Source organism: Pteropus alecto, unplaced genomic scaffold (assembly GCF_000325575.1).
Source record: "Pteropus alecto unplaced genomic scaffold, ASM32557v1 scaffold40, whole genome shotgun sequence".
NCBI lineage: Eukaryota > Metazoa > Chordata > Mammalia > Chiroptera > Pteropodidae > Pteropus > Pteropus alecto.
The window spans coordinates 6,595,531-6,622,984 of record NW_006431919.1 but is presented as its reverse complement, the minus strand read 5'-3'; the positions used below and the strand labels follow the sequence as shown (position 1 = coordinate 6,622,984).

Genomic DNA, 27,454 nt, shown 5'->3' with positions numbered 1-27,454 from the left:
AATAAATCCAATTTAGTCTTGATATATTATCTTCTATGTAATGATTGATGGTTTTGATTTTGCTAATTTTTTGTTAAGATTTCTGTGCCTAAAATCTTAAACGTGAGAGAGACTGGCCTAATGTTTGGCTTTCTAGTAATGTCCTTGTCAAGTTTGGGCATTGAGATTTAGCTGACTTTATAAAACCAATTAAAATGTGTTCCTTTTTTTTTTTTTTTCTATTTTCTTGTGCAATTTGTGTGATATTATTGTTATTTCTTCTTTGTTTGGAAGAAAACCACTGATGAAGCCAGTGACTTGGAGTTTTGTTCATCAGAAGATACTAAACTATGGATTAAATTTATTTAATAAATACAAGACCGTTCAGATTTTGTTAAATGTGATTTTTTTAGGAATTTATTTCAACTACATATTCAAATATATTGGCATAAAGTCATTCAAAATGTCCTCTTGTAATCTCTTTTGAAATTGAGTATAATTTACATAAAGTAAAATGAGCAAATCTTAGTGTGCAGCCAAATAAGTTTTTATAAATCATTCAGATAAAGTTACAGATCACTCCAGAAAGTTCCCTCATACCCTACCCAGTGAATACTCATACCCCCTCTACCCAAGGTAACCACTATACATATATCACAATAGATTAATTATACTTGTACTTGGACTTTATATAAATCATACGGTATTTTGTGTGTGGCTTATTTTACTGATTGTAACATTTTTGAGATTCACCTGTGTTATGTTTGTCAGTAGTTTATTTTTTTATTGCTGTATGGTATTATATGAATATAACACTCTTTTTAAATCCATTTTTCTGTTGATGGACAGATAGTTTCTTGTTTCAAGCTATTATAAATAAAGTTTCTATGGGCATTCTTATACAAGTATTTTTGTAGACATATGCCCTTATTGACTTTGATGTTAATCTAGGTGTGGAATTGGTGGATCACAGGGTAGATATGTATTTCACGTTATGAGAAATATATGATAAAAAGCTGTAAAAATGGTTGAACTGTTTTAAATTTCAGTAATGTATAATGCTTACAGCTGTTCCATACTCCTTCCAATATTTGGTTTTGTCAGCTTTTAAAATTTTAGTCTTACTAATGGATGTGTAATGGTATCCCTTAGTTTTTTCAATTTGCATTTTCCTGTTGAGTTATACTGTTGAGAATCTTTTCATGTGCCATTGGCCTATTCAATATTTTCTTTTGGAAGATACCTTTACAAGTCATTTGCTCATTTAAAATAAATTGGACTATTTACCATTTTCGTATTGATTTATAGGGATTGTTTACACATTATAGTTATGAGTCTCTTGTCATATATCTATATGTAATATTTTCTCCTAGTCCGTGGCTTGCCTTTTCACTTCGTTGAAGATGTCTTTTGATGGGCAGACAATTTTAGTTTTGATGAGGTCATTTGCATCATTTTTTTTTCTTTTCTAAAATATTCTTTGTGTCTTAAGAAATTTTGCCTCCTTCACAAAAGTTTTATTGTAGAAGCTATGAAGCACATGTAGAAGCTTTAGTTTCATTCCTTAAATTCATAATCTAAATTAACTTTTATGTATAGTATGAAGTAGCGGGTCAAGGATCATTTTTGTTTCCTCAGTTGTTCCAACACCATTGATTGAATAGAACTGTTCTCTATTGAATTGCTTTGACAAAATAAAGCAACTGTATGTGTATAGATCTGCTTTCTAACTATAGACGATTCCATTAACCTATTTGTTGTCTTCTTCCCAATACCATGCTGTCCTGACTGATATAGCATTATAGAAGGTCTTGAAATTTCGTACGGTAAGCTATCTAAATTTTTCAAGAATTTCATAGGCTAGATCTTTTACATTTTATACAAATTTTATTACTAGCTTGTCAATTTCTGCAAAAAAAAAAGCCTTTTGGAATTTTGGTAAGGATTATATTAAATTTATAGTTTAATTTGGGGGACAGAGTAATTGATATCTTAATAACGAGGTTTCTGATTCATAAATATGGAGTATATCTCTCTTCAAAGGATATTTGAGATTAAACTAACCTGCATTTCTGGGATAAAGCCCACTTGGTCATGATGTATTATCCTTTTTCATATATTGCTGTACTATTTGCTGATACATTGTTTTAGACATTTTATATCACTATTCATTTCTTTTCTTATAAAAATTTTGTTAATGCTGGTCTCGTAAAATGTCTTGGGAAGTGTTCCTTTTATCTCTTGTCTCCAAATGACTTTGTAGAAGATCGGTATTATATATTTGAGTGTCTGGTTAAATTTACTACTGAATCCAGTCTGGTCAGAAACTAACTTTGTGAGTAGATTTTAAATTATAGATTCTGATTCTTTAACCAATGTAGAAACATTTTGTTTCCTTTCTTTTCTTGCGTCAGTTTTGGTAAGATGTGTTTTCAAGCAATTTATTTATTTTATCTGATTGGACAAATTTATTGGCATAAGGTTGTTCATAATATCCTTTGTAGTATTTTGACATCTGTAGTGATGTTCCTTTTTCATTCCTGATAATTGTAGTTTGTATTTTCTCTTTTTTCCTTGATCAGTCTTGCAAGGATGTTATATCAATTTAAATAATATTTTCAAAGAACAAATTTTTTGCTTTGTTGATTTTCTTCTATTTCATTGATTTCTGCTTTTAATTTCCACCTCCCATTTTTTTTTTTTAGCTTTACGAGAAGGAAGCTTAAATAATTGATTTTAAACATGTTTCTATTATATGCATTTAAAAATATAAAATTTCCTCTAAACTCTGCTTTAGTTCTACCCCACAGATTTTGCCACACTGAATCTTTATTGCTTTTCCTTCAAATTATTTTCAAATTTTAAATATTATTTCTTTAACTTACGAATTCTTTAATAATACTTTATTTAATTTTATAACATGTGGAGATTTTCTAGTTGTTTTTATCATTGATATTTGGTTTAAGTCTATTATGGGCAGAGAACATATGTCTTTTTATCATTAATAATACTTCTTGTCTTGAACTCTTCTTAGTTTTATATTAGTGTACTTATACCAGCTTTATTTAAATGAGTATTTGTAGGCTACATATCTTTTTATTTTTCATTCATTCTGGTTCTTCTATTTTTAAGTGTGTGTCCTGGAAGCACCATATGGTAGAGTTTTGATTTTTATTCCCTAATTTGACCATATTTGTGTTTTTATAGAATATTTAGTCCATTTACATTTAATATAATTGTGATATATTTGGGTTTAAATATATAATTTTACTGTGTTTTCTATTTGTTCTACCTATTCTTCCTGCCATTTTGTCTTCTTCTGAATTGATAAAATATTTTTACATTATTTTCTTTTCCTTCTATTGTATTATTAACTGCATGTTCTCTTATTTTAGATTTTATCCTAAAAGTTACAAAATAAATTTTTGACTTATTCTAACTTAAATTTTACTTCAACTACTTCTAGAGTAAATCAAACCTTAAAAACTTTCACTCCATTAACCATTCTTCCACCTTTTGTATTATTATTGTCACATTAAAATTACCTATAAAACAATTCAATCATATGTGGGTATGTGTATTTATAAAATTCCCACAAGATGTGTTTTATTAAATAGTGAATATTTACTTAGATTTATCCATATAAATTTACCCTTTTTGGTGATCTTCATTTGTTTCTGCATTAGTGTTCTTCTATCAAGGATCATCTTCCTTCTGCCTACAGAACTTCCTTCAGTATTTCTTCAATGCTGCTGTGCTAGTGGCAAATCATCTCACTTTCTGAGGGATTATCTAGAAACATTTTTATTTTAAATTTTTTCTTAAACTCTGGCTTCTTTAATGGCCCTGAGGTAATTTATTTTGGTCCTCCCAACTTAGTGAGATTGACAGAACCTCTCGATTGCCACTTTTTGATCACCCTTATCCTTTTCTCTAAAAAGTTGTCGGTGGTACAGTGGAGGAAAAAAAAAATGACACATATAGGGGTTTTCTCATACATTTTTCTTCAGGATCTTGATCTATTGCATAGTGGCTGCCTTTATTGCTTTCTGATGAAAATAAAGAGGTTTTTTTCCCCCTTTTACCTAGCTTTTATAGATGTTGACAGGAAGTTTAGTCTGAATCAAGCTTCTCTGTCATAGCTAGAAGTAGAACCTTCAAGTTCCTGTTTGTTTTTAATAAAACATATGGATTAATGAGGTCTCACCTCATCTAAATGGTGACCTTTCCAGTATTTCCCCACAGCTCCTATAAAGCCCACTGAGTCTCTTTTCTCTAGATTAAAGGGCTAAAATTCTTCAATTTAGGTGATATAATCTTCTGGTTCCCAAATTTATCTTTTATTTTTTTAAATGGAGAGCACTCAGATTATGACGCCTGGTGTTAGAATCAAAAAGGGTTAGATCTGTCTCATATTAATTTCTTGACAATGAAAAATTTATTTAAGGCTTTGACTTTTCACCTGCAAGGTATTACCCAGCTTGCAGAGTTCTTTTGAATTAAAAGGGCACCTGGATTACAGTAGGCACTCAATAAAAGGTAGCTGCTGTAGTTGCTTTCATATTTGTGTACTAGCTATCTCCCCAAGAGGACTTATATTGGGGATAAATTCTTCATGTTGTTGTTACGTGTTTGCTAAAATCTTTTGTGCATCTGTTCTTTACATGTACCTGGTTTAGTTATCCAATTCCATAAAACTATGGGGTCATCCTCAATGAAGGTACAGGTCTGAAGATACGTTTTGCCTCCTCCTCAGCACCTCCTTCATCTTGGCTGAATTGACATAAGCGGGAGGAAAGATGTTTCTGAAAAAATTTAATTTAGCCGCAGGAATACCATTTAAACAGTAAAGTGTTCCTCCCTCCTTTCCAGAATGATGCTTTATCAGGATTTCACTTGGCTTTCCTCTGTTTTACAACAGAGAATGAATAAATGTTTTGGATGCAGTCTTAAGCCAAGGTCAGCAGCAGTTGCTGTGCACTTGTTTGAAAGGGCTATTTTCTTCCTCTTATTTCTGACCCTTTTGAGTCTCGTTATCAGTGCCTGCACATTTTTGGTAACTGATTGTCATTACATTGTAAGGACACTGCCTGGATGATTGCTGTTCAACTAGAGATGTCAGCCAGTTGAAACATACCGGGAGCAAACAAAGGACATTCCTGACTTGGGGGAAAAGAGAGCAGGAGAAATTTACATGTATTTGACATTTATATTCTGTTGAGTAGCTTTTGTCTGTTTGAAAATTCCCTGAACTTACTATCTCAAGCAGAAGAATGAAATCTATGTAAGGGAGAAAAGAGAGCCCACTTCGAAGATGGAGAGTAAGATAAAGAATTAGAGATTCTTCTCTTTCTTTTAAGGTCTTTCTTTCTTTCTTTTTAGTATAGAAAAGGATAGAATTGTAAAATTAACAAGGTCACAAACTATAGGTTCCGATGTGTTGGGGGAATAGTCCTGTAAAACCATAATACATCTACAGGCCTGTTATACCAATACTTCCTCGTAGCCTCTTTCCACCTCTCCTTTGCACCAAAGAGTGCTAACATGGGTGTTTTTTGCATGATTGACCACATGAAAAGGGAATGCTTTAAATGTTACTTATGGGGGTGGGGTGGGCAGCGAGGCTCTTTGTTGCAACAATAGAAGTTTATTTGCATGCTGAGCTTCTGATCTCAAATGGTAGAATTTCATATCAAGACCGTGATAAGCCCAAGTGATTTAAACACCAGAGGCAGCACTAGTGCCCTGGCCTCAACCTTCATTCAGTCCCTGACAAATGCAGAGCACATCTGTTGGGATATGCTCTGGAAAGTAGGATGAGCATAAACTTATTTTCTAATAAAGGTTTGGCAGAAGTGGTGATCCTTTTAGATCAATACATCACACAATTTTCAGCATCAGAGGTTACCTTGATCTACATGAAGTCATTGGTATCTCCTCCTATTACCTTAGACCCTCAATATCTGGATTAATGCTGCTTATAGGGTTAAAGCAGTTAGTTTCTAATTTTTTAAAAAATGCGGTTATAGAGTTAAAGCAGTTTTAATTTTTTCAAAACCTTTTTTTGACTTAGTTTTTCTTGGGAACCCAATACATAAAAGATAACTTTAGATAAGAAGAGATACTCTGGTTGATACAGGATGCTAACCAAATGTCCTTTCCTCTTGCCTTCCCCTCCACCTTGGTGAAGTCCCTGCTGTATCTCACCAGAGTCCTACGGGCTCTGGGAAGCAGAGTTTGCAAAATACTAGTCGAAGGAAGCCAAAGAAACGTGATTATTAGAGGAGGACCTTTAGAGGCCAAGTAAAGTAACATCCTCATTGGGAGAAGCATGCGTTTCTTGTTGTCTTTATGCATAATTAACTTTTATTTTCAGAAGGATTTGATAGTTTTTGAATTTTATCATTTCCATTATGATATAGCCGTAGGACTTTTTCAGAGTCTGAAAGAGATCTCTAGGAATCATGTGAATATTTTTCTATTTTCTCATCCTTCAAAATGGCGTAGAGTGATTTCTCTTATTCTACCTATATGCAGCCATCAGTATAAGGGCATATTTTGTCTCTTGTGAATTTCCATGAATTTTAATCTGGGCTCCAAGTAGTACAAAGGACATAGCTGACTGGTACAAAATCTGTGTTTACAAAGTAAAGTGGAAAAATCCTGTCTCCAGCTTCTGAAATCTATCGCATATGGGTAGGGGGCTGTAAGAGAGATGAGGATCCCTGAAGGACCACAAAATTATGCCTGTTTCCAGAATTCGAGACTGATCATTAGATGTGAACCTAAAAAACCCTAATCAGGACTTTTTGAGTTTAAAAGGACTCAAACTCCGACAATGGTTCAAACAAAAGAAATTTACTGGCTCACATAACTGAAAAGTCTGGGAATAGATCTATCTTCAAAGTTTACATAGTGTCACCAGTTGCTGTCACTCTTGCTCTCTGTGTCATGTTTCTCTGAGCTAGCCACAATTTTTTCTCTTCAGATTGGATTCCTCCAGACATCAGGTATAGGGCAAGGTATGCCCGTCACTGCAACAGTCCCCAGCTTACACCAGCCCAGCTTGGCAGCCCCAGGAGTAAGGGAGAGAGTTTCTTTTACTAGCATCAGATCACAACATCCTACGGAAGATTCTCTTAGGCCGTTTAGGTCACAGTTCCCTCTGTGGGCCAAGCAGTGCCCAGGGAACATGGAGATAGTAGTCTTTGACCTGTGTCCCCGTAGGATATCCTTGGCATTTAGTGCCTGCCCTCATGGTTCTGGTCAGCTGAGTCCGTTCTGGCTGTCATGTAAGAATGATGCTTTCCTATGTCATTCCTCTGAAATAATATTCGTATATTTGTGGACCCCTCCAGAGTCTTCACCCAAAGATTTTGGCAGTAAAGACACGTAGTAGCTACTTGGGATCAATGTGGCTCTACAAAAAAGAATGAGAGGCAAAAATCAGAGCAAAACCAAACAAAGAATCTGAATGAGGTGAAATAATAAGTATAATCTTTCCTCAAGCCAATAACGCAGAATGGCAAATACTTACTGTGGAGACCTCGGCTGTGTTTCCCATGCTCATGGCAGATTCAGGAATCGGTTGTACTGCTATTTCTGCTAAGCCCGGACTTGGCCTCAGAATCTTTTCAAAAGAGTCCTCTAGGAGCTTAATATTGATATGCAAAACATGCTTTTTGGCATCCCTGGCAAAACCCCAAAGCATCCATACTTCTCCAGTCTCTCTCGTTCCTCTCCCACATTCAAAATCTGAAGGGCATCTTGAAAGTTTTAAAAATATGTGAATTTAAATTTCCTTGGAGGGCCTGTGTGCTGGCATGATGGTACTGCTTTAGTTGTTTTTGACTCATTTAAAAGAATGAAGCAATTGACTAATAGAAAAGACTTAGGATGATGAGACAATAAATAATATTGGGAGTGTTTTACTTCTTTTTTTGTTCTCTTCTAAAATTTATTCCTACAATACTGTTATCGGATGCTTGATAAATTCTGACTGATGTCAAGAAAGAAACATCTACCCCTCCACACTGGCTCTGCTGTTATATCGTCTTCATCAGTATGACTTTACTCTTTCAGAAAATGCTTCCCCAGGAAGATAAATATTACAAATAATTTCATCGTGCGTTCTGAAGACCCATTAACTCTTCAATAGGAATAAACAAATTTATACCCTGGGACCCTTTGAACATGTCCCCTCAAATTCTCACTATACTGTGTCTACCAATCCCAGACTACGATATCATGATTCTTATCTAATCCTAACCAAGCTCCCCACATTCAAAGACATGCTTAAAAGTAGACTTTAAATATCATAAATGCCCTCACTTTGCCCTTCTCCGTTTGTTAGGATACAAAGACTTTTTCAGGGTAGTTGTCTCCCCACATTATGAAGAAACTCGATTTTGTCTTATCAGGTCGTTAGACTGATATTTTTGGGGAGCCACAATATGATAATGTCAATAGCTACTGAGTTACAATTTAAGTTCAGGTGACTACACCCAAGTTATTGGGAGACTTCTGTTTGTAAAGCACTTAGAACTTCAGCGGAAGGGGCTTAGAAGATGAGTAAGACACAGGGATCCCCAACCCCTACGTCATGGACCTGTACTTGTTCATGGCTTGTTAGGAATCAGGCCGCACAGCAGGAGATGAGCTGCAGGCCAGGGAGCTAAGCGAAGCTTCATCTGTATCTACAGCTGCTTCCCAGTGCTAGCTAGCATCACCGCCTCAGCTCCACCTCAGATCATCAGGCATTAAGAGCACCAGTCCCTGATGCCAAAAAGGTTGGGGACCAGTGCTTTAAATCCTCACAAACTAATAGAGGTATGCAAGGCAAGTAAGTGTGAAACTAAAATATTATCAGTTGGTTTTTGGGAAAAGGAATTAATTCCAAATAGGATATCTCAGAAGGCTTCTCAGAGTAGGTGTTTGAATGTCGCATTGAAACAAGGCTAATATGTCAAAAGGGGAATGAGAGCATTCTAGATTGAGGAAATAGCACGAGCCAAGTGCAAAGAAGTGGAAAAGGTCAGAGTGTGTCCCAAAAACTCAGGTAGACCCCGGACTGGTATAAATAGTGAGAAACGAGGCTAGGAAATTGGATGCAGATGAAGCATTGTGTATTAGGAATGCCAGAGAGAGTGTCCAGGTGTTATTCTGCACGCAGGGAGGTCTCAGCTCACTCTCCTTCCTCCCCACCCTCTCCCTTCGTATCTCTGTCTCTTTCTCGTTATCTGCCTCTCTTTCTTCCTCTTCTATTCCTTCTTTTCTTCCCTTTCTCCCCACTACCTACAACCCCTTCTCTGTCTGACGGTCTATTATCCTCTCTGCTCTCCTGCATTCATATCCCCTGCCCCGGCCTCCGCCATCTTCCACAGCTGGTTCTTATTCCAGCTTTTCCTCCTCATCTCACTCTCTACTTATCCCAATGCTATTAAATGTTTTACTCTGGGTTGTTCCTGTCCCTTAGATTCGTGCCCGAGACCCTCGGCCCCGCCCCATGGCTCCCTGCCTCTCCCCTTGACCCGACCTCTCTGTCACTCCCTTGCAATGTGTACATTGTCGCCATTCTTTCCAACAGAAGCTGGCCTTTCTTTCTCTGTGATTAGGAAGATGGCACCTTGTTTCTAGACATAGGACTCAAAGGCAAGACCTCTTTTTTCCCCTGCAGCTTTAAATTGAATGGTCCCATGGAAGGACTCTGGTTGGCCAGCCTTGGCTTGTATGCTACCACTGGATCGATCATGGTGGCCAGGGTAATGGGAACTGATAGTAGCAAGGCTTCCTTCCCAGGCAGAAGCCAGTGGCTGGCAGCCCTTCCAGAAGCATGGAGACTAGGGAGGGGCAGGCTCCCCAGGGCACCAGTGCCGCACAGGCCAGAAACAACTGATGTTCACTTAGTGATTATTACAGTTCCATTTTGCCTGTGAGGAAACAGCCCCAGGATATTAAATGAATCTCCTGATTACAACCACCCCAATGTGAACCGACTTCAAATCCATTTCTTAATCTTTGTATGATGCCCTCATTCTTTCATTAATTTTAAATGAAGTGTCTGCTGCAGCCTCTATATTGCAAATGTAACCAGTGATTTCGGAGAGCGTTTGAATTATGTCAGTAGATCTGGTCTGCCCACCGCTTCCTTCCACTTCTTTTCTTTCTCTTTTCCTATATATCTCTAAGAAAATAGCCGAGTAAAAGGAACACAACTCTTAGGCAATTAGTTTCTTCAGTTTACTTTTTCTTCTTTTAAAGAACAACGTTCTAACATTTCTAAATGCCAAATTTCTCAATACTGAAGTATCTACCTGCCAGGATGCAAGAGTCTAGCTGGAAAGATTGGTGAGACATTCTGTAGAGATCAGACAAGAGAGCGATGCTCTTAATGGAGTAAAGAACGATGCCACAGTCTGTGCATTCTAATGTCTACGTAAATAAGCAGCATGTCATATTTTTTTCCATCAAGATTAAAACTTTAAGCAGACACAGTATGTTTCAACACAGAAGAGAAAATATCAGTTAATGTCTAAGACATAGAGAAAAGTGTCTTTGGTAAACAATAATTTCTTTTACATTGGAGAAGAGGCATATTGCTGTTCTCCATTTTAATGTGTCTTTAATGGATTTATTTCTAAATATACAAGGAATAAATGCTCATTTGAAAAAGTTTGGGAAAGTATATAACAGTGAATTAGAAAGAGAAAAAACACTAAGCCTGAGGGATCTTCCTAGAACTTTCCTTTTTCTGTTAATGTGTTTACATAGTTCAAAATATGCTATAGCTCTAACTTTGCACTATATGATATTCAGTAATTTTATACATAAAATTGTAAGATTTGCTACTGTTTAATGTCATTCATATTCTTAGAAAACATGATTTTTAATTATTGTGTAGGATGTTGTGGTATGGTCGTACCATGATAGTTTATCATTTCCTGGACGTGTCTCTAGCTTTTCCCTAATGGGAACCTGCCACAGACATCTTTAGGACTAAATTTGGTTCATTTTTCCTGTGTTACTTTTTTTTTTTCCTCACTTCCATGCTATGCGTGTGTAGTAGGCATAAAGTCCATAATGCAGTTCCATAAGGAATATTTTAAAAATGTTATGCATGCCAATCTAAGACTAACTCTGAGGTCATACTAGTCTATTTACCTGTCTCTGCTTCAGCAAAGCACTGTTTTAATCACTATAGCTTTACAGCAACTCTTGCTATCTGGTAGATAGACTTCTCTTACCTTATTATTCTTCAAAAGTGTTTTAGATATTCTTGGCTCATTAATCTTCTATAAATTTTAGTATCAGCTTGTCAAGTTCCATGAGAAACTCTAGGATTTTTTATTGAAATTGTATCAAGGAATAATAGATTACTTTGACAAAACAGACATTTTTGTGATATCGCATCTGCCCATGTACAAGCATAGAATACTCTCCATTTATTCAAGATCCTCACATTCTGCAGCAACGTTCCATAGTTTCCTTCTGGTCCTGGGCATCAGCAACCCCAGAGCTGTGCTCTTCCGTGCTTTGCATTCTCATCAGTTTCTGCTTTGTGTTATGTTGATCTTGGTTTAGAGGCCATCTTATCACTTTTCACATTTTTTCCTTTATTCATATTTAATTTTGATATGTGTTCAGATCAGATGTTGGGCCTTAACATGTAAGCTCATGACATCAGCTGGACGGGATATTGAAGCGTAGGAATCCCCTGAAGTGGGGGATTCTGGTCCCTGGGGTCCAGCCTCCCTTGGCCATCCATGGTATGCTGCATCTTGGCTCCTGAAATTTTGGCTCCTCCTTGGCATGTGGCAGTGTGAAGTGGCTGCTACTAGTGACCTCTGACTTCTGTCCTGTTCTTATTACCCTCACACAAATATACACTCTCCCTTCCTGTTGGCCTCAAAGGCACTCCCTGTATCCTTTGGTTTTATAATTATAGTCTATGATGGTCAATTAAAGACGCCATCTTTGGCATCTAAAAAAAGTGTTCCCGTTTCCTAGAGAACAGATTAATATTCACATTCTCCCAGCAGGTGAAAAGGCAATAATTACATTCCATATGTCTAATTCACAAAAGAAAAGAAGAACAGAGTAGTTGAATGTTCAGTCTTTCTATATAATGAAACTAATGACACACTTTTCTCAGAACTTTCTGTTTCCTCTCCTGGAATGCTCTTCTTCTAGCTTTTTGTGTCTTACTTCTTTGCATCAAATCTCTGTTCAAATGTCACCTCTGTAGGGAGAGGTTTAATTGCACACTTTTCTGTGTCTGGAAATTATCTTGATTTTTTGGGTATATTTTTGCATTGCCTCTTCCCATTAGATTGTAAATGCCATGACGGTGGAGACCACGTGTGACTTGTTATTTCTTATAATCCCCAAACACCTAGAAGCATGGCTAATACTTAGCACATGTTTATCAAACACTTGGCCAATGAATGGATAGGCTTGGCCTATCTATGATATAGAACCGATCACTCTGACGATTAATAGTACGTAGAGCATTGTGTGAAATCACCAGATGTGAAGGGTAGTGAAGATCATTTATCTGTCGTTTTTATTTTATGGAGGAAGGAGCAGAGACGCAAGGTTTCTCACAGTCAAATAATTAGTGACCAGACAGAAAACAAAGCTGACTTTCTTTTCTCCACGCTACATCAACTGATGCTGAAAAGAGTACAGACAGGCACTTGGATGGGAGTTCCTGCCATGTGGTTGGTGTTCGGAAAATATAGATGCACTGAACAGATTGTAGATCTGTCTCTGCCGCTTTTACACGTGTAAACTTGAATAGTCATTAAGTCTTTCTGGGACTCAGTTTCTCCATTTGCAAGATGATATATTTGTCTTACTGATTTTATAATGTTACCATGACAATTAAGTGGGATAATTTTAAAGGATTATTTGGTAATTGGATAAAGACCCTGTTTGGCAGAGGAAAAAAAAAAAAAAGACACATATAAGGAAGCTCACCGCTTTTGTGCAAACTGTACTTCTTTTACAAAAAAAAAAAGATTGATGGCCTGGGGAAGGGGGCACAATACCCAAAGGAAGAGATAAAGGCAAGGAGACAGTGTGAGGAACGGCTGGTGTTGTAAACTCACCATCGTGGTAGATGGAGTTGGGGAGTGGGCCACTCTCTATTTCTCTGTGAAATGTTGTAACTCTCACAATCATGATAAAACTGTCAGAGGATGAAATCAGCAAGGCAAATTTTAAAACATATGTCAGAGATCTGTCTGGGGTAGTATAAAATCACCAAATGTTCATCAAACTGAAACACAAAAACGAAGGAGTTCTGTGTCTTTTGGTTTAATTTATCTATTATTTACTGATAACATTTCAAGTTTCCCTGAGTCATGTGGTTATCATAGGGGCAGGATATGTGCCTGAACCAGATGGGGTTCTGGAAGGAAGTAGAACAGGTAAGTAAGTGGATGCTGTGTAGGCTACCATCACGATCTTCTATAGCATGGACTCAGGGCTAGAGCGTGTCAAAATGGAGAAATAGATTCTGAAAAACCTGATTTGACCGTTAGGAGGTCAATGACAACTTTTTTTAGAGTGCTCTATCACATTAGAGTAAGAGCAAAAATTAGATGAGAGGATATTGATAAGTATGTATACTGAAGAAGCGAGTATAGACTTTTCAAGAATTTGGGTGGTGGATTTTTTTGCAGTGTGCAGGGTTGAGAGAATACTTTTGGGTCTGCATGTCACGGGAGAGATTTGACTATGTTAGTAGGCAAAATATAACAAGATTCAAGACAAAAAGGAAGAGATTCAAGAGAAGGAATATTTCTTCAAAGAAGAGAGTAAACTATACAGATAATCCTGAGGAAATCTTAAAAAGAAAAAAAATGACTAGGGGTGGTTAGAAGTTTCAGGAACCCAGACTGTTGAAATTAGAATTTACCCGCATTCTTTATGAGGGAACCTGGTCTTAGACACTGGTCTTTTGACACCAAAACCAATGCCCTTCCTCAGTGTCCGAACCCATCACTTTATGTTAAGCTTCTTTCCTGTTAAGAAACATAATTTGCTTGGAGAATACCCATTGGCTGAAGGTGGAAGGATTAAGGGAGGTAAAGTAGTTGGGCCAGATTACAGTTTCACAGATATTTAGCTTTTAAAGAGTAGGGAAGGACCCTTGTGGTAACTGTCTAAAGTACTGGAAAAAGGGTTAATTATTGGGTTCTGAGGACCTTGGTGGATTATCTATTATGGAGTCTTTAATAGAAGGATTAGTCAGATGTTGGAGGAGGAATCATGAATTGAAATATCATGGGAACTAAAGGAGGTAGGTTATGAAGCCCAGAAATCATGAGAGGAATGGATTTAAGACATACCACATCTGCATGAAGCCATTTGAAATTTGAGAATAGAAGGTCTAACTTGACAAAACAAACCTAGAATGTTGAGGCAGGAGGGGGTCTTGCAGTTTGGGGGTGGAATGAGAGTGAGTGAAGATAGCAATAATCATAAAGGGTCTCCAGGACCGGACTGCATGCATTACTACATTTAAGGTAGCTATGAATTTCAGGTTGTGGTAAAAAGAAAAGTTTTCTTTAGTTCCCCTACAAAGCTCTTAAAAGGGGGATGGGTCGAGCCCTTCCCACCTACCTGGTCATCGCTTGAACTCCGGTAGAGGAGCCGAGTTCCTTATAACCTTGGTGCCCAAATAGAGCTCAGATGTGTGGCTCGTGCTTTGATGTCGAATCTGTAGTAGAGCTTTGTAGCCATCACAAGGACCAAGAGAACATTTTCAAAGAGCTCATTCTGTGAAACGGAGGGAGGGGCCACCTTAAAGCCCCAGGTATTCTGTATGTTCAGAGAACTTTTCAAATTTTACCCATTGGTAGACTTTATAAATGGACTGAAAATTGGCAATTAAATAATATTTTTGCTAAGCGAAGAAGTGATTTTTGTTCATCCGTTTTACAAAATTGATGGTTATAGGGAAACTATACTCAAGAAGATTTGGGAAAACAGAAATAATCTGCCATATTTATATTACCTTAACACTGTGACTTAAGATTATCAGTGGTCCCTTTTCATCCATAATGATACATTCTTTTCACATAGCGGCAGTTAGCTTTTATGTAATTCTAGGTCTTTTTGACTTATTTTAAACATTTGACATTGTTATGTGGTTTCCAAAATTATTGGTTGTGCCGTAATTTATTTACCTAGTTGTTAAAGAAAAGGCAAATTTTAGATTTTTTTCCTTTATAAAAACACTGCAATAGACAATTTTGAGTTTGTAAATTTCCTTCTTCCAGATTATTTGTGGGATCAAAGTATGAGTCCCTAATTCTGCTTTACAGAAAAAGAACAGATACTAGTTTTTTTAAAAAGTTTATTATACAAATATTATAAACACAAGGATAAGAAAATATACCTACAATACCACCATCCAAACAAATCAGCTTGCTTCATTTTCAGTTTCCCTAGAAGTCTTGATTCATGTGTACACATCATTTTTACATACTTAACATTTACTTTGCCAGATGAAACAAAATTCTCACAACCCTTTTAAAAGACTGCATAATAGTCTCTAAAGTTGAAACAACCATGATCTAAATCTAAATAGCCTTCCCTTTCATCTGGTTAGGTAGTGTTGCTAATTTTCCCCGTCTTTAAATTCTGGTGAAATGCTATCGCTGTTGGTAACAACTTTTTCCTATTTAAATATTGTTGCTTGGATAAATTTTGAAAATGGGACTTGATTACTAGGCCAAAGGATATGAATATTTTTATGGCTCTTTAAAAAAACTGACCAATTACTTTCTGAAAGTTTATGCCAATGTCTGTTGCTTTAGTGCACAGACGTAGCCTCTCCCTCCTTTTTGACAAGAAAGGTGGGCAACTTCATACAATGGAAGAAAAATTATGCTTGAAGTTAAAACTCAGCTCTGCCATTTGCTAATAGAATTACTCCAGGCAAGTTGCTTAATTCTTTGTACATTATTTCTGTAAAATGAAGATACTAATACCTACCTTACAGGACTTTTTATAATTAAAGCATAAAACACAGCCTTATTACATGACCCTCAATACAGTTATTATTTATTTAACCAATCTGGCAGGTTAAAAAAAAATCTCATTGATTTAATTCAGTTTTCTTTGCAAGGATAGGAACACATTTAACCACATTTATTTTATAGGTTTAACCACATTTAGTGGATTCTAAGTTGCACTTTTTAACACTTCTGAAATCAGATTGCATCTTAAAGTCAGGTAACTATTTATTGTGGTAGCATTCCTCTGTTTCTCTTGAAAAGTGATTATTCTCTGTTATATCTTCCAGTATCTTGGAATATAAAAAAGAATGTATATTTTTGCTTGTGTGAATTACGTGCTTATTATCTCTTTTGTTCATTTATTTAGTCACATCTCGATGGTTTTCTCATTGATTTGCATGAGCTCCTAAAAAATAAGTTTTAACCATTTCTCTTATTTATTGCTATTATTTTATTTTTAAAAACGTTCTGTGTGTGGAGTGGAGGAAGCAAGAACTTACACAATTGCATATAGTTAAATGTGCCAGCTTTTCCTCTTTGTGATTTCTTGTGTCATCATCTTCAGATCATAGGCAGACTGTTATTCAATTTCCCATTATTTTTTCTTACCTCTTTCATAGCTGTTCCACACTGTGTTGTAATTGACCTTTTTAGATCTCTGTTCACCCCACTGGACTCTGAGAAATTCAAGGGCAAGAAGTGTGTATTATTTCTTTACAAGAGAGTAAGCATTCAGTAGATGCCATGTGAACAAATATATTTAATTCTGGTCCACTGGTGGTAATTTAAGGTGAGACTCTGAAGCTTCTCCTCCCTCCCTTCACCATAAAAAAATGGCTGATCAATTTTCCTAATAACAATCAAATAATCAGTACCCTTTCCATTGGTTCGTAGTGGCATTCCAGCTCTCTGCTTCCCATGTACGCCCCATTGCTTATTTTCATATCTGTGCCCGTTAGTTTCTTTGGCGTGATTGCCAATTTGTGAGCTGCATGAATGCAGAGATACCATCTTTTTCTTGTTCTCTATTTTGGGATATATCAGAATAAATGGTAGATTGAACTGATAAATGGATTTAAGACAAATGATTAAATTCATTTGAGTCTATTTCTGGGTTCTCTGTTCAACCATTTTTATTTAGATACCTGGCCCTCTGCTAGGCTCAGGTGATAAAAACAAGGAAGCTGTGCCCTCATTCTTGAGCCCACGTTCTAGGAGGATGAGCAGAAAAGTGAATAGGTGGCTTCAGAGTGACGTAAATCCTGACTGAGGTACACCCAGGGTTCCCCAAGAGTACTGGAAGAGCTGCTTGGTCCATCACGAGAGTGACAGACCTTCCCGGAGGGGTGACGTCTGAGTCGGATCTTAGAGGCTGAGCAGGGGTGAAGGGCGTGTCTGCCAGGTAGAGAAGTGATACCAAGTGCAATTGATCTTTATTTCTCATTTAGAAACATTACTGGCTTCATGATTGCTATTCTGTGCTTTTAAACAGTTTGCTAGATTTGTGTCATTTTTAGTGTCTTTTTGAAGAAACTCTACCTTACCTTTTTTTCTTCAATTTTATTTTGCCTGATAAAGTTTAGAATTATTTTGTTTACTTCCCAGAAAATTTCTGTTGGGGTTTTGATTGAAATTTTGTGAAATGTGCAAATTAACTTGAAGGAATACAAAATCTTTATCAAGTTTAGTCCGTACAGCTGAGGTGAACTCTTTATATTTATCTCTCTGAAAATTTTTTATATTTTCAAGTTTTGGATTTTTGGTTTCTGTTAAATGAATGCTCAGTATAATCAAGACAGATTTTTGTATAGTCATATATTGTAAATCTGAATCTCTCCTAATTTTTTTTTACCATAAAGTCTATATTAAAATATTGATTTTCTTTTTATTCAAGTTTTATAGGTTAATTTTTGCCCCTCGTGTTTTTAAATGCAACTCTTGGTCTCTTAATAGATTAAAACAGATGTTTTAGTGATGTAGTTTCTACTTTTGATTTAACATCTATTATCCTAAAGTTTGCCCTTTCAGAATGCTTTACTTCCTTTTAAAATGTACTATAATTTGGGAGATTCTGGTCTCACACTTTATAGACCCATTTTAAATTCTAATAAGAGTTATCTTGAAATATATCACACGTATTCTATCATGTTGAGTTATGTGTGCCAGGGAGTCTCAAAGGCTGACCTGCTGTCTGTCCATTGATAGGTCATGTGAGTCTTCTTTGAAGACTATAAATTGATCCTTAAATGCAAGGGTTTGTTATTACCGAGGATGATTAAAATTTGGCATTCACAAACTAAAATTAACCTGTCATTGGACTTAATTGAAGGAGAGATGTTGCTCACCAGTTTTTCGGAAACGTGTCTGTTTCTCTGTGTTATGATTCCTATTCCCCACCTCTCTCTCCCGGGCTCTTATCCTCAGGTAAAGTAAGGCTGGATTGTTAAGTGGGCTACAGAACCAAGAGTAGTCAAGATCAGAGGAAATGTAAAAGTTGCCGATTTGTACCTATTTTCTATTAAAAAATTTCTACTGAAGAAAAGAAATAGAGCTCTTTTTAGCCTCCTGTTATTTCATCTGCTTTCTAAATTCATATCAACAATGATGTCAATTAGTTTGACTCATCAGTCATAGACTCTCCATGTAATTAGTATTTTATCATTTTAGCTACACTTTAACATGTTTTCTTTTTCTATTTCCTTTCTTTCTTCCTTTTCTTTTCCTTTCCTCCCCTCCCCTACCCTCCCCTCTCCTTCTCTCCTCTCCTCTTTTCTTTCTTTTCTTTCTTTTTTTACCAGTGCATCAGCTATCTTGAACGGCGATTTCTGATTTCATTCTCTTTGATTTAGATTTTTTTTTTTTTGGTAAATTTCTATTCAAAAGAAACTAGGTAATAAAATTATTATATCTTTGGAGATAAATTGCACCCTGACTAGGAATAAATTTTATTATAGATTTGACCTTGAGGATTTTATAATATTGCTTTGGTGTCATTTGTAGTCAGAAGCTAAATTTGATGAGATGTAGCCTATAATGAAAATACAGTTGGGAATGGACACAAGTTCTATCATGCACTGAATATGTAAAATTTGTCTGAAAATTTCTAGGTGAAGAAATGACTTATCTCCCTTACAAAATATTATGAGGGTCAATTAGATATGTCATTACTCTTTTACAAACTTTAAAAATGAATAGAAGCATTTTAAGGTTCCAGGTTGGTAGGTAAATAGGTAAATCATAGTGCAATGTAGAATTATAAAATAAATTAGAACAAATTAGCAGGGGAATCAAGGAAGAGTGATGAGGGCCATAGAGATAAGATGATACAGGAATGGGATCCTGAGGGATGATATCCTGGGGTGGGTGGTACTCGATGGGAGGGCATTCTAGGCAGATGGCAAAGTATGTGCAAAAACTTGGCATTGTGGAGGGCCAGGAGAGGAGAGATGCTCAAAATGGAGGGTTGATTGTGGTGGGTCCATCAGAGTGGTTCTGCCATGATACTTCTATCATAAATTGCTTCACTAATGGCCCCATCTAGAGGAGCAGTGCTAGGGTGTTCTTTGGAAGAGGATGAAAGCTGATTAAACCAGGGATGGGCACCTAGATCAAAAGCGGCTCATCCATAGGCTGACCAAGAATGTTAAGGTAGGCCGCTTAAAAAGGTTTAACTTACTAGAGACTATACCGGCCTCATTGATTTAGAGAGGGGTGTAGTAAACTGTAGCCAAAGGAGCCTGTACAGGTCATTAGGAGAGCAGTAGAGCATGGCCGTTCCCTTGACCTGCTCCAAATCCTGGGGTCTGACTCCCAGTTCCAGGCTATGTGTTACCTTGTAGTAAAGCTCTCTGCCATGAGGCAGCCTGTGCGGATCTCTTCCTGAGAGCCAAAATGGCTTAACCAACATCTTAGGCCACTGATCAAAGAAGTGCAGAAGAGGTTAATCTGAAAATTTATTTCTGAGGTAGAGTCAAGTAGGAGTGACTGGTTTATCAACTGTGAAAGAGGAATTCCCTAAAGAAGTGGACAAGGGTGCTTTCCTTCTTACCAATCATTATTTTTATTAATATATTTTACAAGACTGCAGTCGAAATAATATTAAATACAAATTTTTTTTTTATACAGAAAGTGTAATAAAGTTAAAATAGTTCCTTGTAATTCATAGCATTATTGCAATGCTTACAAAATTTTTGCATAGAGTGTGCAAGGATTGATGTTATTCAAAATAAAACAAAACTAAGCTCTCTTACATCACACCCAAATCTGGAGAAAAACAAAACAAAACAAAATCAAACCAAAAATAACCCAAAGGCTAAAGTTAACTGCTTTATGGGAATGAGGTTCCTTTTTCAAAATCTCTTAGCAAATGAGACTTCTATGACCTCATCTTTTCTGTTAAAAGCACCAGAATCTAGCTTTCCCAGGAATGCATCTAGCTAACACAGTGATGGATATTCTCTACCTTTTCCTTCTAAAATCTGACTTCCTTAAGAGGTCTGTTTTTGCTTCTTGTGGCCCCAGAAAAAAGAGAAAGTTGACTGGGGCGGTAGTTAGCAGGGAAAACTTCATCCTCCTCCCCAGCAAAACACTGATACAAATTAGGTTAATTCAGGTTTGCGGACTCCTCTCTCTACTTTGCTCGATCTCCCCTTTCTACCAGGGAACCCGATTTCTGGCTCTGGTGATGGTAGTTCCATGAGACCCTTTCAAGGTACCTATTTTTGATTTGCTGCTGGGACACATACATCATTAAAAGAAAATCCCTGAATGACTTACCCTAAAACAGGGTCTTTGACATTTTGAGCTCATCCATTTACTAAGGTTTTGTGAGGTGGTTGAGCCAGATGAGCACTACAGGACCCTGGCTGGCACTGGGGCTGCGTCTTTTGGGAGCAGAGAAAGGCTCTGTCCACAGCCCCCAATGGATCAGATATGTGCTGTTGAGAAATCAGAGAAGCAGGATGAACCCTTCGTCTCTGGGCTCTGTGCGGAGCAAACTGACAGCAGAACCTGAACAAGGGCAAGCTGGTCAATAACCTGTTCAGATGATTCCTGGCTGAGTTAATTTTTCAAAATGGTTTTAAGTCTTTTAATTCTTACAGATCAAGCCCTGATCCCTTTGCTTCAAAGGTGCCTCAAAGCCACCAAGTTGTAAGGAACTTCCAACGCACTCATTTCCTTTAGTAGTTGGAATGCCACCAACTTCATTGCTGAATCTAGGACGCCCAGTGTAAAACGTTCAGGTTCAAGGTTAAAGGGTGCCACTGTTTAAATAGGAATTGGCAAATGGGTCTTTTTTCCAACTCAGATCAATCGGTAGTGACAGCCTGAGTGCTTTGGTGAGAAGAATTTTGTTCGTGAGGGGGCGCATGACCCATCAGTGATGACTGACAAGGTATGGGGAGTGGCGCTCAAGCTATTATCAGAGCCAAAGTGGCAAGGCTGGGTATAAATGCCTAGTGCTAATTGAGTCCTTGCTAGTCCCATCTCCTTGTAGGAAAACAGACAGTGATAGAGATTAAGCTCCATTCTTTCCTTGAGTTTTGCTACAAGGTAGAGAAGTATGATAACCAAATGGTGCCAAAGACCTCACCTAAAATAAGACATTTGTCTTTTGAAGTGAGGAATAGGGTAAAGAGATGTATGTGGGTAGATATGCTGATTTGTTTCACCACACTCACAGATCACTGAGTATTAAAATTTTCTCTTAAATGTAAAGCTGACAACCCAGGCGTCTTCCAATTTGTAAGGACGAGAAGCCTGACTTAACGAGAACCACACACAGAGCAAACTAATTTTTTTTGGTTCCAGATTCTAGTAGTGAGACAGACCCTCTATATTTTCACCCCGAGTATCTGCACTTCGGTACTAGGAGCCATCATTGCAGCCAGAAGGGAGATGAGTGATTACAGCAAGAAGGGAGAGTACAGTTTTATAGATTTATCTTCCCAAAATGATCACCTAAAAACTGGTAGGAGACACTTCTTAACAGTCTTAAAAATAGTTTGACGTGTTGGTGACTTTATAGCATAGTGGTCTGGAGTTAGATTCACATTCCAGCTCTTCTATTTTCTAGTTGGTGGTTTTGAGGAAATTCCTTAACCTCTCCAAGCCTCAGTTTCCACATCTGTTAATTGGAACTTAAAAGAAACCTAACTCAAAGATTATTTTGAGGATAAAATAGTAAATGCATGTAAACTTAGCATAGTGCTGAACATAATAAGTGCTCAGTGAATATTAGTTAATAAAAATTATTATAATTGGAGAAGAGAATCCAACCCTTGTCATATCTTAGGGTAGACTTTGGGCACAAGAAGACTTCTTTTATGCAAAATTTCTTGGGTGTGATTCTTTTGGGGGAGAAGTTTCAGAACTTTGTTCAAGTTCTCAGAAGAATCTATGCCCCTCAAAATGTTAGAACCCCATGAATTAGATGAATGCGGGGGCTTAAGAAACACTAACATTTTTTTTTTTTTTTTAAATCAACAAAAGCCGTTTTCCTGCCCTCAGACAATCCTTTTCTATACTGCTCCTATGTAACCTAAATGATTAGCTTGGAATTTCTCCCTTTATGAAATCTGAGCTATCTCTGATGTCACCAAAATAACCTCAATGTAGAAGTAGGCTGTGAAGACATTGGAAGAAGAGGGCCTACTAGACAAGTCTAGGGGTGCAGAACTAATTTTAAGGAAGACAGATGTTTCCTTCTCTCTTCTCCCAAACCGAACAGCCTCCCATTTGTCTTATTTATCCAACCTTAGCTCATGTTCAGTGATGACGCAAAATCCCACACTCGCTTGTGCGGGTGTCTGTCTACGTGACCGAGGGGGCGTTTTGGAACACTACTCTGGCTTCCTGTTGTTAACAGGTGAATTTGGACTCTGAACATACTTCTTGCCTTTGTTTGATTCCAACTGCAAACCTCATGGAAGTGGGGCTAATGTCACCACTTACTGGGCTGAAGTTGAGGAGTTAGCGTTGCTGTTGGAATGCGTGAGACTGTTTTTTTGATGGATTCGATAATGTCATTAATACTGTTATGACATCATACTTCCTATGGCATCAAAGGCTCAAGTATTCTTGAATTGCTCTCCTTTCTCAAAGGAAGATGCTAATTTCCTACTCTGTCAGCATCTATAAAAGGAAAAGGGGTAAAACAAAACAGCATGTGTGAGCATGGGTCACCCGAAATGGGCTATTTTCTTTCACGCTTGTGCTCTAACAACATGCAAAATGAGGACCTCCCGCAAGTAATTATTTTAACTTCGCCATTCAGATCTGCCTTGAGAAATTTCAAGGACTCCGTTATTGAAGAAAGCTTATAAGAACCACAGAAATCACATTGCTTTTGAAAAAGCTAATGCGGGTGGTGTGCTATGCTGGGGAAGCAGCAGGCTTCAGACTGCTTTATCTCTTATCGAGTGGTTTAGCTTTGTGAATGAGAAATTCAGAGGCAACTGTATAATTTTAAATTCCGATTACCACGAAGAAAGAAATGCATCTGACATCCCAATGCAGTGGCTTCGACTATTTTAATGGAAATATGTTGGAAATGGGCGAACTTTTCACCAAGGAGAAAGTGATGAAAGACCAAAAGAGAGACATTTTATCTTTGAGATAAAAGGCCTGTTTTCTAAGGTTGTTCCTTTTATTATAACTTTTTTCCCTACCTGCTACTGGGGCACCATGCAAATGTGTCATCCCAGGAACTGCTTTGTTATCCTTTTCGTGCCTAAGATTTCCTGGTGCAGGGGAAGCTAGAAAATGGGTCTTGTTTACAACTCACTTAAATGAGAGTTTCACCTGTCATAGAGCCTTAGAGTAAGGATCAGGCGCTTACGTGAATCTGTTTATCTCTTTTGTCCAAGCATCATGCTACCTTCTTCCTAAAATAAACAGAAGCAAGATATTCTCATGTAGTTGCTCCTGTGAAGGGCAGTGCTGCCTACTGAATCTTCTTTTGTTTGAACCCAGATAAAATGCCGCAGGGCTCCTTAAGCGACGTTGATTAGGGTCTGATAAATGGTGGTTGCTTTCATTAAAAAAAAAACAGAACAAAAACAAAAAACACCCCGTGTTTCCTCCCTGACATGAATACTCATATCTACAAAGAATCATTCACACTGATGCCATTTTAACAATATAGAATATGAGAATAAAGCCCTGGATTAGCAAGAGGGATGATGACTGAGGGGACAAATGTCTGGCGGGAACCTGCCTCACCATACAGAGGCGGACACAGAATTCAAAATTCGGTCTTTTTCGCATTCCGGCTGTACCAAAAAACAAAGACCCAGGGCCTTGGGAACAAAATCGAACAAGTCAATCCGATTCCTCGCAGCAACAGCTTCATCAAAGAGTTTTACTTTATCTTTTCCTCCTACATATTTTAAGATGCTGCTTCCCATATTTCTAATTATTTATTGATTCTATTGACCCTTCAGGCCTGATGCGGTCATAGGAGAGTAAATACACTGGAGGTGTGAATAGCTGAGGTGATAAATACCAAATAGACACATTAAGTCAAAAATATTTTCTGGAGGACCATGGAATGGGCATCTTTTTGGAATATGGGCAGCTGAGGTGGAGATTGCAGAAACAGGCTCTTCAGAGAAGAGAATCTAAATTTAAATCATAGGACCCCTGCCTCACTTCTCGTCACATCAAATGCTGACTGGAGGAGCCACCTATCCTTTAGGGATGGTAAAGAAAAACTCCTGGAGGATCACACCTTTCCATTTCATTAAGCCCTCCCCTCATTCCAGCTTCCCTGTCCCCAGGGTCCTGTGAGCCTGCATTCATAGCCAAGTGCATCACGTATTTCCACGCAGCATACGGCCGACCTTTTTTTCTATAGCCAAGTATTGGTATTTCTAACACACGTGGCAGTGTAGGCTTACTCCATGCTATCATGAAGTCTGCTTTCTATGCTGCTGTGTCCAACATGTACCATAAATGATCACCACATCAGGCACCAGCAAACTTTTTCCATAAAGGCCCATTAGTGTTTTATGCTTTGTGGGCCCTGACGTCTCGAGGACAGCTACTCAACCCTGCCGTTAGAGTAGGAAATCAGCCAGAGACAACATGTACATGGTGGCATGTGGCCGTGTTACAATAAAACTCTGTTTACAAAAACAGGTGATGAGCCAGGTTTGGCTTAGGGACCACAACTTGCTGACCCCTGCTCTAAAATCAAGCTTCGAGCAATCTTTGGTCTGTGGTTGCTGGATAGATGATGAAAATTATCCAAAGGAAAATTGATGTTAAGGAAGTTAAAACCAATTCAAGTTTATAAGGTCTATTCTTTGGGTAACATAACAGTTAAAAAGCCTCAAATCAAGTTTCCATCTAGACAGCTGCCATCATAAGGGCTTTTGAAAATCTCCATCATACTCTAGTAGTTTTCCAAGATTGAAATTTTATGACTTATTGAGCAGATATCAAACAGAACTAAGTGCTAAACCTACTTGGAGTCAATTTTTAATTTATAAAACTTTTGAAGAGTATTAATATACTAGAACTTCTAGAATATTAAAGATTTATTTGCTCTCTGCTTGATATGCCACCACTGCTCAATACACCGAAAGGCATGATTGTCTAGAAGATATTATATATAAAGATTAGAAGGAATCTCATTTTTTAAAATTAAAGGTTGATTTTAATGTAAAAGATCCCCCCTCCCCCCAGAATTCAGGTAAAACTTTCTTTCATGACTATGGACAAATATTCTGGTTGGAGGAAGTCGAGGAAAAAAATGTACCTTGAAGAACTTAGAATGCATTTTACCAAATTGTAAAGTCTGACGTAAACTACATAATTTAATCCATGCCAAAGTTCCTGCTCGTTACTTGGTATATTGTGGTCACTTAGCACAAATGAAAATCAGGATTCTATATCATTTCTGTCCCCCATAGTTGCTTGATTTCTGTTCTTGGCTGTCATTGCTATTTTTATTTTATTTCTGATCTGATTACCTTTAGGATAAAATTTTGCAAGTGGGATCACACCAGTCTTTTTATTGGTGTAAAATTCCCGAGGTGCTGATCTCAGACTTTAATAATTAAACAAAATCAGAGGAAAGAGGTTCAAAGACACTTTCATTTTCTTGTCATCCATACATTGTGTACTTAAGATGGCAAAATGCAAAGATGGTCTGTCTGCTTAAAAAAAAACTTTTGTCTTAAGGTATTTAGCCACAAAGGACCTCATAGCTACTACTGTTTATCTGAATAATATGGGGTAGATGCTCCCAGTAGCCAAGGAGGGCCTTTCCTGGCAGGGCAAAACCCTGTGTGTGGTACATGCAGATTCTGGCAGCATGATCCTACAGGACGTAAATAATACTGAGCAGAGCAACTTGATAGCTTTTTGTAGTTTTCTTGTTTAGAGTCCAGTGCTGTAAACGAAGCAATCTTATGCTCTCACTCTTGAACAACCCAATTCTTCTTCTACATGGGATATTGAGCACGAATGACTAAGGGGCACCTGGGATCTGGGAGCCAGCAGGGCTATGGCCAGGCTAGAACCATACCTCCTCCTCCTCCTCCTCCTCCTCCTCCTAGGTGAATAAGCAACACACAGTTTGCTTTTACATCCCATGTGTGCAAACCTCAGCCTGATGCTTGAGTGTCTACTCAAAGATACCAGACCTCTTATCTCCTATGACAAATCTTCCCTTGCTTGTGAAGTAAGGAAAAATAAGAACCTTGTTGAGGGGAAAAAAAAAAAAAAATTGCCATTCGGGCTTACAAATACTACTTCATTTATAATGTGGGGCCACTCCTTGCCAAGCGGCATTCAGGACCGTCTAAGCCAGTTGTCTCCATTCTCGTCTCCTTACAGTCCACATCTGTCAGCCACTTGACTTGTCTGACATCTTCTTTTAAAATGCCCAGTCATTGCTAAACCATTCCCCTCCAATCACCCAAAATAAACTACAGGTAACAACAAGATAAATAGGATGTGCTTCTCCTTGCTGAGTGCATTGACTTAAGGCATAGGCACATTTCCCCCTCTTTGAACAGAGATGGTGTAATCCCCTGTCCCAGCACAAGAGCTGGCCAGGGTGACCCTGGAGCATGACGGTGGAGGTGGAGCGATGAGAGGTAGCTGATGGCGGGAATCAGAGGCCGCTTTCACATGTGGGGGACTGGGTGCTGCTGGGCCCCAGGGGACACAGTGGTTCTGATAAAGACACTTGACAGTTTATACTACATGTCAGTGAGCATTTCTGGGGGCATGTAGTACTTTAGACCTGTTATACTTTAGATCTGTTATTCTTGGGGAAAACAGAATGATGGATTTAGGAATCTGAATATTCTAACATCAAAAAAGAGTGAGCGCATGCCTTTAAAAATAAAAGGCATGTCTCTAAATTACCTACTAATCCCAAGAAATAAATAAAAAAAAAAAAAAAAGAAAAAAATATCAAAAATAAACACACT

At 37.6% G+C, this 27,454-nt stretch overlaps 1 long non-coding RNA gene across 1 annotated transcript in view; it reads left to right on the top strand.

Annotated features, from left to right (window-relative positions):
- Positions 1-27,454, top strand: part of LOC107195284 — a 108,935-nt gene that overhangs the window by 38,663 nt on the left and 42,818 nt on the right. The window lies entirely within an intron of this gene.